This window comes from Calypte anna, chromosome Z, assembly GCF_003957555.1.
Source record: "Calypte anna isolate BGI_N300 chromosome Z, bCalAnn1_v1.p, whole genome shotgun sequence".
NCBI lineage: Eukaryota > Metazoa > Chordata > Aves > Apodiformes > Trochilidae > Calypte > Calypte anna.
In genome coordinates this window covers 5228789-5247012 of record NC_044274.1, presented here as the reverse complement: position 1 = coordinate 5247012, position 18224 = coordinate 5228789, and positions in this window count along the sequence as shown.

Below are 18224 nucleotides of genomic sequence, written 5' to 3'. Positions count from 1 at the left end.
ACTCCAGGGGAAGTGGAAGATATTAGCTCAGGATAATCATATGGCTCAGACTAGAAGCCTTATTATCTTCTCCTTTAGGGCTTGCTTTTCTGGAGGCAGCAGCAGAGGCAAAAGCATTCCTGTAAACCTCCTGGTAGCCTCTTTCATGATGGAGGGAGCAGAGCCTAGGACCAAGGAGAGTGTTAATTTCTTAACTACAGTAAATGATAGCAGGAGATAGAGGGGATGCTGCTCTGGCCTGCCAGTATCATGGTTAATTTCGAGGCATCTGCTGTGTCACCCTCCCCTGCTTCTGATGGGAAGGGAGGTTCAGAAAATAAAGTGTTCTAAACAGCATCCTAGTGATGGGCTTTGGGAATGATACTGGGAATTTAGGTGAGAGAGGCTGGGCCAAATTCCTGCAAGTTCAAGGCTTTTTTTACAAGTTCATGTAAGCATGTGTTTTGAAACATTTTATCTCTCTGGGGTGATGCTTTTTTGAAGCAGAGCACATCACTGCATAAATTTCATGTTAAAGTTTATTGGTGAATACCTTTCACATAAAGCTGACATTTAGCTTCATCCTTCTAATACGGCTGATAACTGTGACACAAGATCATACTGATGTGGGTGGGATATTCAGCTAATCCATGGTTAATTTATGGCTTCATGTTTATGTGAAAAGGGAACATTTAAGACATTTCCAAAGTCTGACTTTATTTTGGACTCTTTTCGTTAACATCCAAACATTGAAAATACTTAAGAATTTATGACCAATTTCCTTTTATTGCACCCTTTGAGCTATTTACAATGTACTTAGCAAAAGCCATTACTTTTTCTTTCTTTCTTTCATGTACCTATGATACTCATATTATATTTCTCAAAGTGATCATCATTCTCAACATCTTCTAGAGAAACTTAAGACTGTGGATGAGGAAAAATGTCTCAGGCTTAGTGTTAAGGTCCCAGCTGAGACAGCAACAAGGAGGTACCCCAAGAAAAGCTGCTGCAATTTTCCTCACTCTATCCAATAAGTTGAAGCCATAAAAAGATTTTCTAAATGTCACTGTATTTTCAGTAAGGGTCTCTGTTGTCATGATCACTCTCTAAAATTGCCAGCATGTGATAAATGCTCAAACCTAAGATAGGGGGTTGTTCCATATTTTCCTCTAATTTTTAAGAGGCTGCTTTTTGCCCAGAAGATATTTTTGAAGAATATGCATTTATGGAGTTACTTAAATATTTTTATTACTTTTAGGTATTTTTTCACTTAAAAAAATATAATCTAACAACTTCTCAACCCTATTCACAAGGTTTAAGAGTTGAATCTTAATTCTAAGAGTGTTGGGGGGGCGGGGGAAGAAAAAAATTATTTGTGTCCAAAAATGTTATTTCTATTTTAACCGTTAAATGGGGAAATAGGTTTCTAAAGGCAATAGTACAAGCAAAACAGAAAAGATCTTTTATTACTAATAACTTTTTAGTATTGTGCTTCCAACTACAGAACTGTCTGATACAAGAATCTTTTTTTTTTCTCTTGCTTTTCTTGACCTTCCTATTTAATAGAGCAAATCAAAACAACTCAGCTTGGCTCCAAGAAGACCACTCCAGAAATAGCCACTATTTCCTGTATCTCCCTTTTTGTAGCTTATACGCTTGGGCTTTTTTTCCTTTCCTTAGCCAAAAAGACTCCATAAGCACAGAAACATACAGAAAATGATAAATGTACAAAATTTAGAGTGACGCTTACAGGTTGGTCTATTTCTAGGGGATATTGCTGAGAACTGCGCCTCTGTTTTGGAAAATAAAATGCATTTCTTAGGAATTTGATGCTGTTTACACGTGCAAAAATATGAAAGACAGTGCTGGGACTTCTCTGAACAGTCCTATCAGGGTAGCCATGTCAAGCACAGCAGGCAGAGAAAGCTCTGGAGTGCAACATCACTGCCCAAAACTTTCCCCATGGTCTCCCCATGTGTTATGACTTCAGCTACAAAATTCCCTTTTCCCCCCTCCTGAGCTTTGCAGTCTTCTTTTGGCACAGCCAGCCAACATCTGCCTCTTCTCTTAGCCCAGCTATTCTCCAGTGAAGGGGAGTCCCTTCCTTGGTGCCACATTACAGGAAAAATATTCTGCAGGTATTCGGAGAAAGGAATTTGTATGCAGTTTTTCCCTTAGAATGGTGCTTTGTATCACAGAGGACCCAACCAGTATGTTGGTCCCTTCTTTGCTGTTGCACTCACTTTCAGGAAGCTTTAGCATGTGGAAAAGCAAACCTGTAACACAAAGTCACAAATACTCCCTGAAGGAAAAAAAACATCCATAGAAGAGGCTGTTTATGGCCCATCCCCTCTCCTGGAGCTGACTTGTTTGTCTGGGCCTAGGTTCAAGTCTTCTGATACACTGAATATCCCTCAGAGCAACCATCAAGCTACATCTGTGGGTGCAGTTCTCAGAATTCACAATCTGTTGGTTAATTGATTAAATAATGCCATTAGGAAGCAGTGACAAAACCAGGTGACTGGTGTAAGTAGTAGGTTTTTGTGTGAGTTTTGTGATCCTGTGATTTTTGAAGTCTCAGCAATGAATGCACTCCCCAGAAACTCTGTGAGCTTACTTCACAGGTTGTTTTCAATAAAAAATGAATGTGAGAATGTTGTGATTGGCTCATAAACATTTCACAAACCAAAAAGTGCAACCCACAACCAAATAAACTACCCAGTTTACATGATTCACTCTGCTCTGTTACTTTCTATAAAAGCTTTAGGGAGCTGGGATCACAACTCTTTTGTATAAATATATATCCTCGGTACATGGCTATTTGGTTTTATTTATTTACATAATAAAGAAAACTTGGAGGAAATTAGATAAAATAGGGAGACAAAGGGAAGCATGTCAGGTGATTTCTAGTAAGCAGAATTATATGATTGTGCTCAACAAACATCCATATATCTAGTGCAATATGTTTCACAAGAAGATTACTCCAAACACCCTGCTGAAGTGTTTCTGGCAGGCTATGCTTCTCAGCCTGGATGTGGTGCTCCAGAAAAGGATGACTGACATTTACATAACACCTTTCACCTCCACATCCCAAAGCATCTGACAGATTGCTCAAACTGATTACAGGCTCTGGTCCAGGTTTTGCTCTCTGGTGCATCAAGGTAGAGGGAAGGATCCTGCCTTGGTATCTTGGATGCAACCTCAATTACATTAGTGCAACTTCACTGATTCTGCCACTTTTTATTCAAAGATGATTTTACTGGTTCACAGAACTCCACAAGTTTTGTTGCTTTTCAACTGTACTGCAAGTACAGAGATTTTAAACATCCCACCTACGTTCAGTAATAATTTGTAACAAAGAAGCAGCAATGATTGAACTTTTGCAATGACTTTGATTGGATATTGATCTATTCAACAATAATCCAACCTAAAACATAAACAAATCACTGAGGACATCAATGGCTTGTGACTGTACACTTACAATACCTCAGTTCAGTTTAACCTCAAAAGATAAGGGCCGATAAACTTAAAAATTGCCAAGTTTCACAAATACCACCTCCATCAGTGGACATGAAGGTTTTCAGAATCTTGTTCAGCTTCTTCTGTTGTTGAGAGCACTGGTCGTGCTGAACTCTGAGATTTATGCTGTGCAGTTTTGAACACAACCTAATTAGTCTTCCTGCAGCAGTACAGAACTCTTTTGTTACAACATGTCAGGCTACCCAAAAGCTGACCTTCCACATTAACTGGAAATCTGAAGAGTAAGGCTGGTGCCAGGTCACCTACTAGGAACAAACACCCAGGCATAGAAAGATCACATAAAAGGGAGTAGGATGCAACTAGATGTGTGAATGAGGCTACAATCATTTTGCAGAATCATTTGTAAGAATCATTGACCAGATTTGTCACCCTTCAATTTGGCTGCAGAAGCCATTTACCCACATCCCAGAGATGAAGCAATTAAATCTGTCTTGCTTTGTGGTTTTCTCCCACTTAAATGACACCTAGGTGCAAAACATGACTGATTACATGAATACAACAAAAAGTAGGCTACAAGAAGATTATTAAAACTGGAGACCATGCTTCTAACCAGTCCAACAGTAAGTGTACTCCCAGATCGCAGTCTTCCTGGCTTGTTCTTGGAAAGACTACTTGTCATTCATTGCAAGTTCACATCAGGGCTGTATGAGTAAATACTTCCCTGCTAATAGTCAACACACACACTAACTATTGCTAATCACCATTGCTCTGCATGTGACAGCAATTGCTGTCTTTGTTACTCTGATGACCGAGGGATAAACAGTGCATCTGTAGCCACATTTGCTTGCAATCACTGAGTGCCTTCAAACAGCTACGGAGCTGGCAAGCTTCATTGGCCAGCTGTGTATTTTAATCATATTGCACAAAAATATCTTTCAAAGGGGGAAAAAAACCAACCCAAAACAAACCCAAAACAAAAAAACAATACAGTAAGACCAAGAGGATAACTCCAAGGGGCAAAAGAAACTTAGCAAGGTAAGGACAGATGGCACTTAAGCCTCTTTACACAGTTTCCTATTTACCCTCTGAGGCTGCCACTTATAATAACACTGAAGGAGAAATAGTTAACAGAAGAAAGTGATTAATTATTGGGTTGAAGGCCATTTCCACTTTGTTCTTTTTATTTACCTGAGACAAGATCAGATCAAATAAGAACTTCTAGACAGAGACTTCCAAGGGAAGCTGCTAACCACAGTTTGTGTACTTGGTATTCACACAGCACTCTGAAACTCTGGAAAAAAAAAAAAAAAAGTTTAGTTGAACGTATTGCAACTAGCCAAGCAATCTATTGTAAAAACAGGGGCTCCTGGCTAGCTTTCCAGGGATCTTTTATTCTTTGAATTGGAAAGACCTTATTGAATCCAGAGTCCTACAGCTCTAGCAAGTGAAACAAAACAGATGTTGTCAGAACCATATGTATTATATTTGACAGAGAGGAAATTTAGCCCAATTTCCCATGAACATGTACCCAAGAATAAAATAAATTGATTCATAGCATTCACCAACAGACAATATACTCTATTCTATTAGCATGTTCCACCCTCTTAATGAAACATTGGATTTACAGGTCCTGCTCTCAGTTTTGTAACAAATTGTCTTAAAACCTTGAAAATGTTAGTAAACTTGCCTGTAAAATAGGAGCATTTTTTTCTTTTTTTGTTGAAGAACATATCTTAACTCAGAGCATTCCTATTAGCACTGTAGTAAAACCTAAAAGCCTCATTCCACTTACAGTTAGTAGTGAAATATTGAAATACCAATACTAGATGCAGGAATGGATGTATCCATGAATTCACAACCTCTCTTGAATGACTGGAAATTTTCTGTTTTCCAGATGCACATTTCCAGGGTGACCTCATGTCTATGGCAGGCCAAATAATAGAAATCCTGGACTCAGACAGGCTTGGAAATTTGAATCTTGATCCAAAACGAAATAAAGTGGTTTGGGACCACCTTCAGATTTTATGAGATTTGGGCACTGAAGTTACCTGCTGCCAGAGTAAACATGGGAGGCGTGGGAAGGATTTGAGAATGGGATCAGAAGCCAGGTTGGTTTTGGTTGGGCTGCAAGCCCTGTACAGGGTCAGGTTCACCAGGAAGCTGGTCAGGGTCTCATGCTGGTGAGCAGTTCCACATGAAATCCCTCTGCAAGCAGCCAAACTGAATTGGGTAGCTGGTTCAGTCCTGAAGCTCCAATCCAAACCAGGATGCACTGAAAATGTGTACTCAAAGAGCCACAGAACTTTAGGCCTGCTCTATGGACCTGGGGCAATGCTGTTCCATTCACTGGAAAGAGCAGCAGATCTTTGCATGCTTTGCTTGAACTTTCAGAGTCTTGGACTGGGTACAGAAAGCTGAACTGCAGATAAGAAATGGGCTTCACGGGCTTCATGCTTGTGTTCTGTCTCTGTCACAGATTTCCCATTGGATCTGGATAAATCAAATGACCAGATTACCCAGATTTCTATGCCTCTGTGTTTCTCTGGAAATATTAGTTGTTTAAATATAACAGTTGAGGTGTTCAGATATTGCCATCATGAAGCCCAGATATGTTGCTCAGGCTCCAAGATGTCAATGTAAGTCTGACCACATGCTTTTCCAAACTTCAAGAGACTTATGTCCCATCACAATTATATAGAGAACACAACTCACATTGAAAGTCACACCCAGAGGTCTCACATACATCTTATCCCCAAAAGCACAGTTTAATAGCTTGAAATTTCCTTTTTGTTTGCTTTTTTCCCCTTCTTCCTTTGTTTTGGTTTTTTTTTTCTCTCATGTCATGAAAATTAAATATTAAACTCATTGGATGTAATGGGTTTAGAGATTAGCAACACAAGAAACTAAATCGAGTTTGGGAGGCTGACTATACTTTGTCTAATCAAACTGTCCCATGGATGAGGTTTGACTATGTTGTGCCATGATGAAGGTGGCTTGGAACATAGGCTGGGCCACTAACCAGGCACAATGACACTGGAAAATAGCCTATAAATTTTGTTTATTTTATTTTATTTTATTTTTATTTGGGCTGCTTATGCCCTATGCATTTTTCATAAATCTGTTTCCAGACTAACCAAGTTTCTTGGCTGAAAAAATACCTGAACAATTTGGCACCCAGTCTCTTGGCAATGACAGCACCAGGGAAGCTCTCACTTCACTGCTTTTGTTTCATACATTACTGCTTTTTAGTGTCTGAAGTGGACTGGAAGTAATTCTAAAGGACAGCAAGCAAAAATTTAATCAGATAATTGTGATAGTGTTATCAGCCTCTAATTGGCTCCATAGAAGAAAATGTAATTATCTCACTTAGCCCCAAGAACTCACTAGCTGTTGATAAGGCTGAGGTTTCCAAGAAGCCCAAATGTTTGAGACAACCTTGTCATAGGGTTGTTTGGGTTTTACACCCAGGGATATCATCATTAGATAAAAGGACATGAAATGAAGAGTGAGGACAAATGTCCAAATTAAGCACAGCAGCAGGACTCACAGCCCACAGAACTCTTCTGTCTGTCCATTCTCCTGAGTGTCAGCAGGAGACCTGGCCTCACTTTCAGACTTACCAATTCAGTCTTGCTCAGTACAAAAAAGGACACACAATATTGATGTTAGGTCTAGGAATTTCAGCAAAATTGCACACATTTAGTGTTGTGCTAAACTGAGCCACATGAAATGCTTGCATTTGGAGGAAAGGAAAGGAAAGGAAAGGAAAGGAAAGGGAAAGGGAAAGGGAAGGGAAAGGGAAAGGGAAAGGGAAAGGGAAAGGGAAAGGGAAAGGGAAAGGGAAAGGGAAAGGGAAAGGGAAAGGGAAAGGGAAAGGGAAAGGGAAAGGGAAAGGGAAAGGGAAAGGGAAAGGGAAAGGGAAAGGGAAAGGGAAAGGGAAAGGGAAAGGGAAAGGGAAAAGGAAAGGGAAAGGGAGAGGGAAAGAGAAATCTTAAGTGTGGATCACAGAACTGCATCCACCTGAGAGCATGCATATCAGGAGATGCTTTCCAGAGTAGAGGCACATGGCTGTGGAAAGAACAGATGATGTTTGAATCTCATTTTCTACCTTGAAAGATTGTGTTTGACTGCTGATGGCATTTTCTACCCTTCCAAAGCACACATAGGTTTGTAATGATATCATCTTGCCTGGGGGAACTTTGTAACACCTCCTTGGTTTTGTGGCACTCAGCAGTATATTATAGGGAAAACTGTAACAGGCAAAGACTTACCCACCATTAACAAAACATCAGGTCTTCCAGATCCCCCAGGAGGTGAGGCCTCTGGTGTTTTCCACAGCCTTTTTCTCACTCTGGTTGCACACCAGAGGCCAGCATAAACCAAAAAAAAAAAGAAGACAAGAGAACATTTAGACAAGGCATGGCTTCCTACACATTCCCCCTGTTTATCATATGCAAAGGATGCCGGAGGCTGAGCTCTCTTCTCCCCACTAGGTATGTCTCCTGCTGTCATGGTAGGATGCTATGGGTGGTTCAGCTCTGCTTTTTCCATTACTTCTGCTTTCAGCAGCTCTCTGAGTTGTATGTTTTGCCTGAATCTGTAGTGATGCTTTGCAACACAGCAGCTCTGACTCCAAGTGATCACAGCTGGCATGTCTTTTTGAGATGAATTGGTGAGAGACAGAGTAAATGACAGGTTACTTCAATGCAGCTCTTAGTAAGAACTTATGGAGATTATTATGAAGGAGCTGGAAAGACATCACTAGAATCTGCTTGTGGAGCTGACAACTGAGATAGCTTTCTTTGATAACTTTTAATCACTGTGTTTTCTACTTATGCAAATTGCAATAATATCCTTGATACTCTGGATTTCTGTAGCAGTTAGGCTTGTGGCAGTGACACAAAGATGCAGAGCTGGATGCTCATCTGCCACTAGCTTGTTTCTGAACTGAAGATGTTCTACATTTGGCAGTGACACACATTGATTCATGCAGCTCATGTGACATCAGAACAGGCATTCAGAAAGAAACATCCCAAAAAATGACACTTTGGGAAACTTCGCTATAGTCTTATCATTGTTTAGGGTTTGCTTGCACTGCAAATTGTAGGTAAGCCCCTGCTGTGTGCAAAAAAAAAAAAAAATAGAAAACAAAACAAAAACCAACCAACCAAAACAAAACACCATCATAGGGGCCTCATTAACCCTATACCAAACTTCCTGTTAGTCCTTCAGTGTCAGGAAAAGCAAGTCTGTATCTGCCTCTAATACTCCGTATTAATATGAATCTATGTGCCTAGGTGGGCATTTCAAACTCAAGCACTTTTGAGAGAAGGAGCTTCATAAATCTAATTCTCACTAGATGATACAATAAGGTTTTAGATGCCTAAATCACCATACTGACTTTCAAAAGAAGATTGGGAGCCTTAGGTCACTTAGGCAGTTTTGAAAATGCCATTGAGGGTCTTTGCACAGACACAGAGCTTGGTGGATATCATTACCCAGTACAATATCTTCTCATGAGTGACATGGAAATTGCCTATTTATTCCACTCTGGCTCCATCATGGGATTAGTCTTTATATTACAGTTACCGGTGGTTTGTCCAGTTTAACATTCCATCTCTTTCTTTGAAAGATGATTTAATAGGGCAAGGGACCATAATGCTGTCAGTAGCTGTGGTGCTATTAGATCATACTGCCACTAATTGAGACTTAATACATCCCCTTGCCTAAAAGAATGTACTGTGGGTAATTTTATCTTGATATTCAATCTAAACTTTCCATCTCATTACTCGCAGCCATACCTAGTTTGGCCACCCTAAATGATTACTCTGCCTGTTTTCACCTATGATGAAGATGTGGACAGTTATCATATTGCACCCTCTGCTCCTTTGGCTGCAATTAGGCCAAGGTGTAAAGTGAGCTGGATCACCCAAGGTCACAGGCTCGGCCTCGAAGAGAAGGTCAAAAGTGGGAAGGGGAACACGATGAAGGCAGTGCTAGAAATGGGCTGGACTGAATAAAAGTGACTGTAGCATCTGTAGCCCAGTGTGTTTAAATCTGCTCTGTTCTTTTTATTTATGTGATTCTTTTTTTCCCCTGCTTCTTTCAGATGATAAAAAGCTGTGTATATCCAGCACTGAGGGTGTCTGTCTGACCCAGGCTTTGCAAGGTTTTGGAAAAGATGGTATAAATTGAATTTTTCTGGAGTAACACTAGAGCTGTGTTAGCAGTGTTACAGGGGCAAGCATGTCAAACTGAAGTCAGTTTGCACTCAAACATAGATTCTATGATTTGCACCAAATACTCAGGGTTCTCAGGTCTGCTCCCTGGTATGGAAACATTGGCACACAGGAGATTTAGTTGACCCCCCTCAGACACAGGCACATGTTCTGAAATCAACATGGTGCCCATACCATGGGACATTCATTAGATCAAACTTTAACAAAGAGGCAGAATAAAAACTGAGCTCAGAGACTAAGTCCCCCCAAAGGGAAGCATGCACAATTTCAGAGCTGTTTTGTTACCCACATGCAGAGATTTGGTGGCATCTGAGATGTCTTGGACTACTCCACCAGGTTTTTATGGGCTGTTCTAGAAGGGCAGAAGTCCTGTGTTTATCCCTCAGGGTCCCAGAGATAGCCCAGACATTCTTTGAAATATGGAAGAGCATTATAAATCCATATGTGGTTAACTGAATTGGGATCATCATCAGTCTACTTTTACATTAGCAAAGGTACATTCTGAATTCAGTCTATGCAAACCCTTTTATTGTTTGCTGCCTTTTTAAAGTGTGGTGTTTTAACTAGAATTTTCATTCCATGACAACTTCTGGGCAGACATTATTCTATATGCTCAGTTTTGAATCAGAACAAACAAAAAAAATAATTTCTTCCCCCCCAGGAAATGTGTTTTCTTACCAAATCTATTGAGTATAAATCTACTAATGGGTGCAGAAAACAAGGTATTTCACTCAAGAAAAACAACCAATGTTCCAGAGTGAAAATGTCAGCCTAGGTTAAGTGCTCTTGTGTTTTTATGTGCCACAGGTGCTCCTGTGAGAGCAAGAGTAAGTTTAAAAGAGGAGGAAGAGAAAATAAAGAAACAGTAGATATTGCATGCAAGGAAACTGGAGAAAAGATGAGCCCAAAGGATTATCCAGAATTCAAATCAAAGGCTGCCTTGCTCACAGGGAACAGGTCTCCAGGGTAATGCAAAGTCCAATCTTTGTAATACTTTGCAGGTTGCACTGTTCTTATGAAGCTGAAATCTTGCCTGAGCCTGGGGTAAATACTGCTTTGACCAGTATATCTCCTGAGAGGGGGAAAGCTGGTGGTGTAGCTACACCATGCATTGATGACACTCTAGGCAAAACACTTTTCTGTTTTGCCCTGTTTCTGGTACATTCCACCCCCAACAGAAAACACAGCAGTCAAGAGGAGATCCAGGAGTAGCTTGTACATAGGTTGCACAGCCATAATGTAACAGGAAACCAAGGACTACTTTAGCCTCACAAACAACACAGGGGGTAGAAAAAATTATTTCAGCAGGTTTTTCCCCACATGGAATTTAGCAAAAGTACCTCATTAAACACCCATGGACTGGTGTAATTGCATACGACTGTGTGTGGGTCCTGAGCAGCAAACCGATGGCCACCTCAGATCTTCTAGGTGTGTTCACAAGCAGGACCTCAGAGGTGATTGGCACAACTCTGTTTCTGTTCCAGACCTCTTGGCCTTGGATGCTGAAGTGGAAATCAGTCAAGATCTCTGGACTATGAACATCTGTTGAAGAACTCCAGCAAACAACTTCCTGCATTTGATTCATAGTTATGGGTAAATCATATAGGATGTGCAGTAACCTGGAAACTGGTCTTTCCAACATTCACCAGATCAGGAAAAAATAGTGTTCCTTCTGCCTTTGTGTTCTTAATCCTGCCCTTAAGAGGATGGCTGCCATTCCAACAGCTTTCACCAAATAGCACGCATTTTCTTTGTAAATCCTGTTACAAGATTATTTTTTTCTGGGACTAAAGGTCAGAGTATTTTCTGACAGATACAGGATTGTGAGAAACAAGGGCACAAGTAACAGATGCAGCAAATACCTAATCAGTAAATTAAGGATTAAAAAAAAACTCTAGACATTTGGGTGTAGGAATGATTGCTGTCACAGTCCAGATCCACAACCATCCCTTTGCAATCTACAGAGAATTACTCACAATTAAAAAAAGAAAAGAAAAAGAAAACAAATACAACCAAACCAAAAATTAAAAATCCAACCAAACAAACAAAAAGAACAAACAAACAAACAACCAAAAAAAAAAAAAAAAAAAAAAAAACAAAAAAAAAAAACACCAAAAAAAACCCCAAACCAGAAATGATGAGCAAGGACTAATGAAAGCGCAAAACCTTGAAACCATGGTCCATTCATCACTAACCTTGGACAGCTAGGAGGAGACTCTTGGCTTAAAAATGTCCTCTTTTTTGAGGCATCTGTACCAATAGGAAATTCCACCCTTCCTCCCACAGGATTATGCTTCATGGTATCATATGTTTGACACTTCCAGGATGGATTACTGTAACTCCTGGCATTTGGTGATGAATGAGAAAACAATGTACAGGGTGAAGCTGATACAAACCACTTCTCCCCACTTCCTGCATGGGTGAAGCAATCCGGAGTACATGAAGCCCACATATCAGCCCCTCCACTCTAGTTTGCAATGGCAGTTTAACATCTTGATCCTAAGTAGATCCTGGTGACATTTTTCAATCTAATATGTACTTCATTAAAAAAGGAAACAAACAAACAAACAAAACCCAAACATTTTTTTAAAAATTTAAAAAAAGAAAAAATTCTGTTGAAACAGTGCTTGAATCTGTATTTCATTTAATTGCTTTGGTCAGAAAAAAACTTATCTCTTCAAGTCAAAAGATATTATTTTTATATTCTTTATTTCTCATCTTTATCTAAAATTAAGAAATTACAAGAAAAAGAAGCAGATTGAGTTCAATCTATTCCGCCCCTCATTTATCATTTTGGTGGGAAAAAGAGCAAGAAAAAGAATAATCTCAAAGAAATTAATTTATATTATTTTGAGAGGTTTGGCTAGCAAACCAGTAAGTGGATTGCTCACAAAGCTGTAATGCCAATAGAGAACACAAAAAGCTCATTAAAAACAGATACTTTACAGACAAACTCCCAAGTTTTTAAACTTCTTACAGTGCATATCCTTATGGAGGTCAAAGTAAAAAAAAAAAAAAAAAAGAATCAAGTCCTACTTCTTGCTATATCTGAGCTGTAAAACACCACTTACAAAGTGTGAGGGGAAGAGCTATTATGAAACAAGAGGTCTGCTTGAACCTCTGTGGCTTCAGCTAGGGTGCAGATTAAAGTGAAGGACAGTTTTGGGGGTTATGCTGAGATTAACTTCAGTTACCTTGTATTTCCATTGTGAATCAGCTCAAGGGAATGATACAACTAGAATTTCGGCTGTAACTACCTTGGGTTTAATGTAAAAAAACCACATTTGTACATCTAGGACTCGTCCTTATCTCCTCATTCTTTGGATCTGGGTCTTGGGTACATTGTTGTGGAGGCTACAAAGTTGCTGCATGATGAGTGTTTCGTCCCTTCCCATACTCTTGAGAGGAGCATTGCCACAGATGAAGGCCAAGTCTGGTGGTCAACCATCCTGACAAGCAACCTGACAGCAGATTATGTTGCCTGCTAAAGAGACCTCAGGCAAACTAACCCTTAGGGAAAATGATGAGGACCTCTGAAACCACCCAGTAATTTCTGTCTTAAGTTTAAGTGGAAAGAAAGCTGAGCAGCAAAAAAGATTGCAATGCACCACTGAGATGCCTCAAGGCCATTCACTGTTGGACTCCCACTTGCTCTTAGCTGGCCACAATACAGCAAGAAAAGACCTTTTAAATTTATTTATTTATTTATTTATGTTTGTTTGCTACTGCCTGCGGCTGCCTAAGAGGCTTCAGCACTGTCCCCTCAGATCTGGAGTTCACTGCACTGGCTATGTCAGTGGGTTGCAGAGGTGATGGTGGTGGCCCCTCCTGGTCCCTTCGAGCCTTCATTTTCTGTGATTTGGTTGGAACCTGCTTTGAAGAAGAACTGGTGTTGGGAGCAGCTGCCAGTTTATTAAGGGGTTTGTCACACTGAAACTGTGATTACACAACCGTGGAAGAGTCCCTGGCTGCCATCAGCATTTGTAGAGGTGTTACTTCAGATATCCTCATTTCTAAAAGGGCTCAAGCCAGATTTTTTTTTTTTGTTGTTCTTGTTTCCCCTGGGCCCTGGTTTTCTCCTCTGTCTGATGAGCACTATTTCTGTGCTCCCCTCATACCAAGTGCAGTCCTGTCACTGCCTGGATAAAAGCTCTGGGCACCAATTATATCAGGTCATGCTCTTTGCTCCACAGTTCACTGGCACAACTGCTGGTGTTTTAGCCAGGATGGTGTCTGACACATGAATGCTCCATCTCCTTGCAGCCAAGGCACAAAAATGAAATCCAGGGAGAGTGCTGGAGTCTCCCTTGTGCATGCTGGACCTAGATCTGGAGTTTCCTGTGCATGCTGGACCAAGAGATTTTTTTTCCCAAGTTGCTGCAAAAAACCCAGCAGCACCACCACTTTCTGAGAATCACAAGTTCATCTATTGATGGAACGTGTCTTTCAGAAGGATTTATACTGATGGCTGCTGGGTTTGTTAGGACTTTTTATTGTGGGTTTGGTTTGGTTTTATTTTTTTCCACTGGAAAGATACCCAGTGTTGCTGGGGAATTTGTTTCTTGAAAGGATTGCTGAGGAAAGAAATGCAGCTGGAGTTAGAGCACCTAAAAATAACTATAATAGAAATAGGCAAACACAATAACTCAAGCCATGTGACAGAGCAAGCTTAGGATAGAGAATCCAGTGGGTTGAACTTAGACTTCTTTATTCAGCAAACTACACACTGGGCAAAGACATCCCCATGGACACCCATGAAATTCCCTATTGTTCTGTGGGAGCCTCACCCTCTCCCCACCAAACTTTCAAAGGACTGAATGCTTTTCCAGTTAGCCAGATGTGCTTGTGTTTGAGAGGCTCTCCATCAGGAACCCGTGTTTGCATATGCTCTGATAAATTAGCACTTTTCTGTTCCTTTGGTCTCAGTGGGAACTGCATTAAAACCATTCCTGTGACATATCCCCTGGCCCCATCCACATACCTGATTACACGAGCACAGTGCACTTCAGTTTCTTTAGAAACTGAAATTAAAGAGACAGCCACTAACTATATAAACTAGCCTAAAAGCATTTTGGAGACTGTACAGGCCTTAATATTAAGTTTCATTGGCCAAGTTGTCTTCTTTTTAACTTAACTGCCCATTCTCTCAGCATCTTTTGCCAAAAATCATTATTCACCTAAATTACCCTCATCTCCACAAGGCCATGCAATCAATGTTGCCAGGTGCTACAGGCTCTAATAGTGGATAATAGCTTCTGGTACTGTGCTGAAGTCCATGGGGTCACTACTGAAATAAGGTTTAATTTGGTATAAACAAGGGCTCTGGCCTGGTTTTGTTGAAATGAAAAGTGTGATGTTCATGTACAATTGTTTTAAGTGACCTCTGGATCATATTGATCATGTATCATTTTTTGTGTGGACTTGAATGCATTAAACACCTCCCTAAGATGAAGGTGGCAAAATGCTACTGGAATAACCAGACAACAAAGCCCAGGTGATAACCACCTACTAAATTAACTCCTTCTATTCTTCATGGCAGCTATGATGAAAAGATGCACATCTCCAGGGAATGAGCTTTCCACTTTGCCAGAGACACCTGTCAATCATAGGACTCAGAAAGTGACTTACAATAGGTTTTTCTCAAATAAAACCCAACTTGCACTTAAAAGCAGAAAGAAATCAGGTGTGAAAGACTCGAGTGAAAGCTCTCATCTGGCAGAGCAAAACAAAGCACCATGCCCCCTCCTGGAACAGGTATAATGCACTCATGCACTCAAGGGCACACATGGGTATCTCTCTATTGCACACCTAAAAGACAAAAAGCTGTCATGTAAAAGGCTGCATTTTTGTCAGCCATCCCCATACCTTTCAAACCACTTTATATAGGAAACCAACTTTGCGCTGCATGAAGCTCCACCCATCCAGATGATGTTGTCATTTCCATGGTAACTAAAGTACCTCAAAGGCAAAAGAACAGATGGAGACTGGAGAAAAAAATAAACTAAGGACCAAAAGTGAACATATGCAGTGCAAGAAAAAATATTAAGCTGTGGGCAGCTATTAGGTTTATTATCACTTGCAGGGGAGACCTCGATAAACTTAGTCATGGCTCTGCGGTGAGGACTGGCGTTATCAAATCAGCTGTGTGACAATACCATTTTTACAGCAGCCCACATTCCTTCTCCCTTTCCCTTCCACAAATTTCAAAAAAGAGTTGTCCTTGCTCCCTTGTTTTGTTTTAGGGACAGGAGCAGCCAAAGCAGGCAGAAGGAATGTAACTGGTCATATGCTTGATGGCCCATTGCATGTCTTCAAGATCAAAGTCTCCAGAAAGGGTGGAGGAGAACCTGGTTCTCCCATCCCAACACAGGCTGCAGCATCCAGGGAAGCAAAATTGCACATATACAGCCTGTAGCCCATTTTTTTGAGCTCATGTCTGGCTCCTGTACTTTAGACTTACATGCACCATTATATGAAGGACGTGCTGGAAACTCATCAGCAATTTGGAACATCTTTAAAACTGAGTTAATAGTTATGACACAGTCTTTGCTTGACTTTGTCTGGAATTAGTCCATCTTTGTGGATAGCTGTCAATCAGGGGGAAACTTGCAATATACATGGGACAACTTGTTCTGTGTCAGCTTTCTAAGACTCTGAGCAAGACAAGAGTAATTTGGGAACAGGAGCTGTGATGGAGAGAAAAAAAAAAAAAAGCATATAAGCATATTTTTAGCCGGTTCTCAGTAGAATTTTTTTGCTGTATATTATATAATTTATTTGAGATGCAGAATTTTTTAAAGCTAAAAAAAGTTAAAAATGTATTCTGCTACCTAAACTCTGCACAGCTTAAACTGGACAAAACTGGCATAGACTTCTGAGCAAAGAAAACTCATCTGTGGGCTGGGTAGGAGGAATCCAGTTTATGAGAAAGGTGAATTCAATCCCTTTTGCTCAAAGCTCACATTGTGACATGATGTAAATAATTTTCTTTTTTTCATGCTTTGCCTCCTTGCCTATCAAATAGGAGCACTGGAGACCCCTGAAGTTCTGCAGATTGTGTGTTTTTCTATGGAGACCATGAGCTGCTCAGATCCTTCTATAATAAAGGGACAAAGTAACACCTGAGGTGTCTGCATCCTGTTCTCAAGTGGTGTTTTATTGTCAGTGACTTTTTACCACCCATGCTGTTAGTCTGCATTTTACTCCTAATGAGCAATAGGACTGCATGGATCTCTCTCATTCACACGTGCAGCTGGCGAAAGAAATGCTTTGCCGATTAGTGTTTTAAAGCATAAAACAAAGAACAAAACAAACAAACAAGCAAAAAAAAAAACCACCACAAAAAAAAAAAAAAACAAAAAACAAAAAAAAAAACCAATCAACCCATAAAAACATATTTGTGTATTAAATCCTACGGGCACAAGCCCGTAGATGGTGGTGATTTATTTCTGACTTTCCTCCCTCCTTTTTCCTAAATCTAAATACGGAGCTGCAAATCTTTAAGCTTTTAATCCTCTCCCTAGCTCCACAGGAGCCTGCGCAGACGGACACACGGACACCGCGGCGCTGGCAGCCAGGTGTGCGACCTGCCGGCAGAGGGCAATGCTTCATGGCTATTCGCTCAAAACCACCGAAAACTGGGGGGAAATAAATAATTAAATAATTTTTAAAAAGAAAGAAATTAAAGGGGCTGGGGGGCAAAAGGAGCAAGAAAAAAAATGCTGCGATGCAAGAGGCAAGGGTGACGTAAAGCCCACCTATGTTTCCCCCAGGCACCCCCATAGTTTCTGAGTTGGGGTGGGGCGTTTTTTGTTTTGTTTTGTTTTGTTTTGTTTGCTTGTTTTTCCTTTTTCCAAACGTCACCTGCTGAAAGAGAAACTCTGCAATAAGAAAACGCTTGATAAATGACTGAGGTGTGAATTAAAAAGTTGTGCTGCACATTCCCCAGAGCACGGGGAATCAATCAACTGATGGCTTTGCAGACCTAGCATTTCTTGACTGGTTTTCCCCTGGGCTGGGGAGCGAGGGTTGCTCCAGCTGATGCCTGACACCTCTGGGGGACCTCTGCACCACCTGATGCCAAGGCTGGCTATCACCATGGGGGTGTCAGGGAATGATAATGAATAGGGAAATGGGAGAAAAGACAGAATTAGGTAGGCGTGGTAATGGAAAATATAATCTATCTGCAAAGTGTGCTACTTCTGCATACTGAGGCTCAAGCATCCCACAAACAGATTGACTAACCTGATGACACCAACCCCCTGGCTGGGAAATGTGCTGTCCCTTTGGTGAGAACAGTGCAGATGATATAAGCTTAATACCAGCGTGATTCCTTCCGAATATTGCACTTAACTTGTGGAATCTCATTCTCTATGGGCATGAGCTGGCAGAAGTTCACTCATGCACACCATGCCAAACCTCCCTAAGCATGTTTGCAAACTATCATTCAGATGGAGCTTCATGCTGAAATGTGATACACCTTGTTCCTCATGTTTCCATCATCAAAAGTTTCAGGTGTCCCACAAC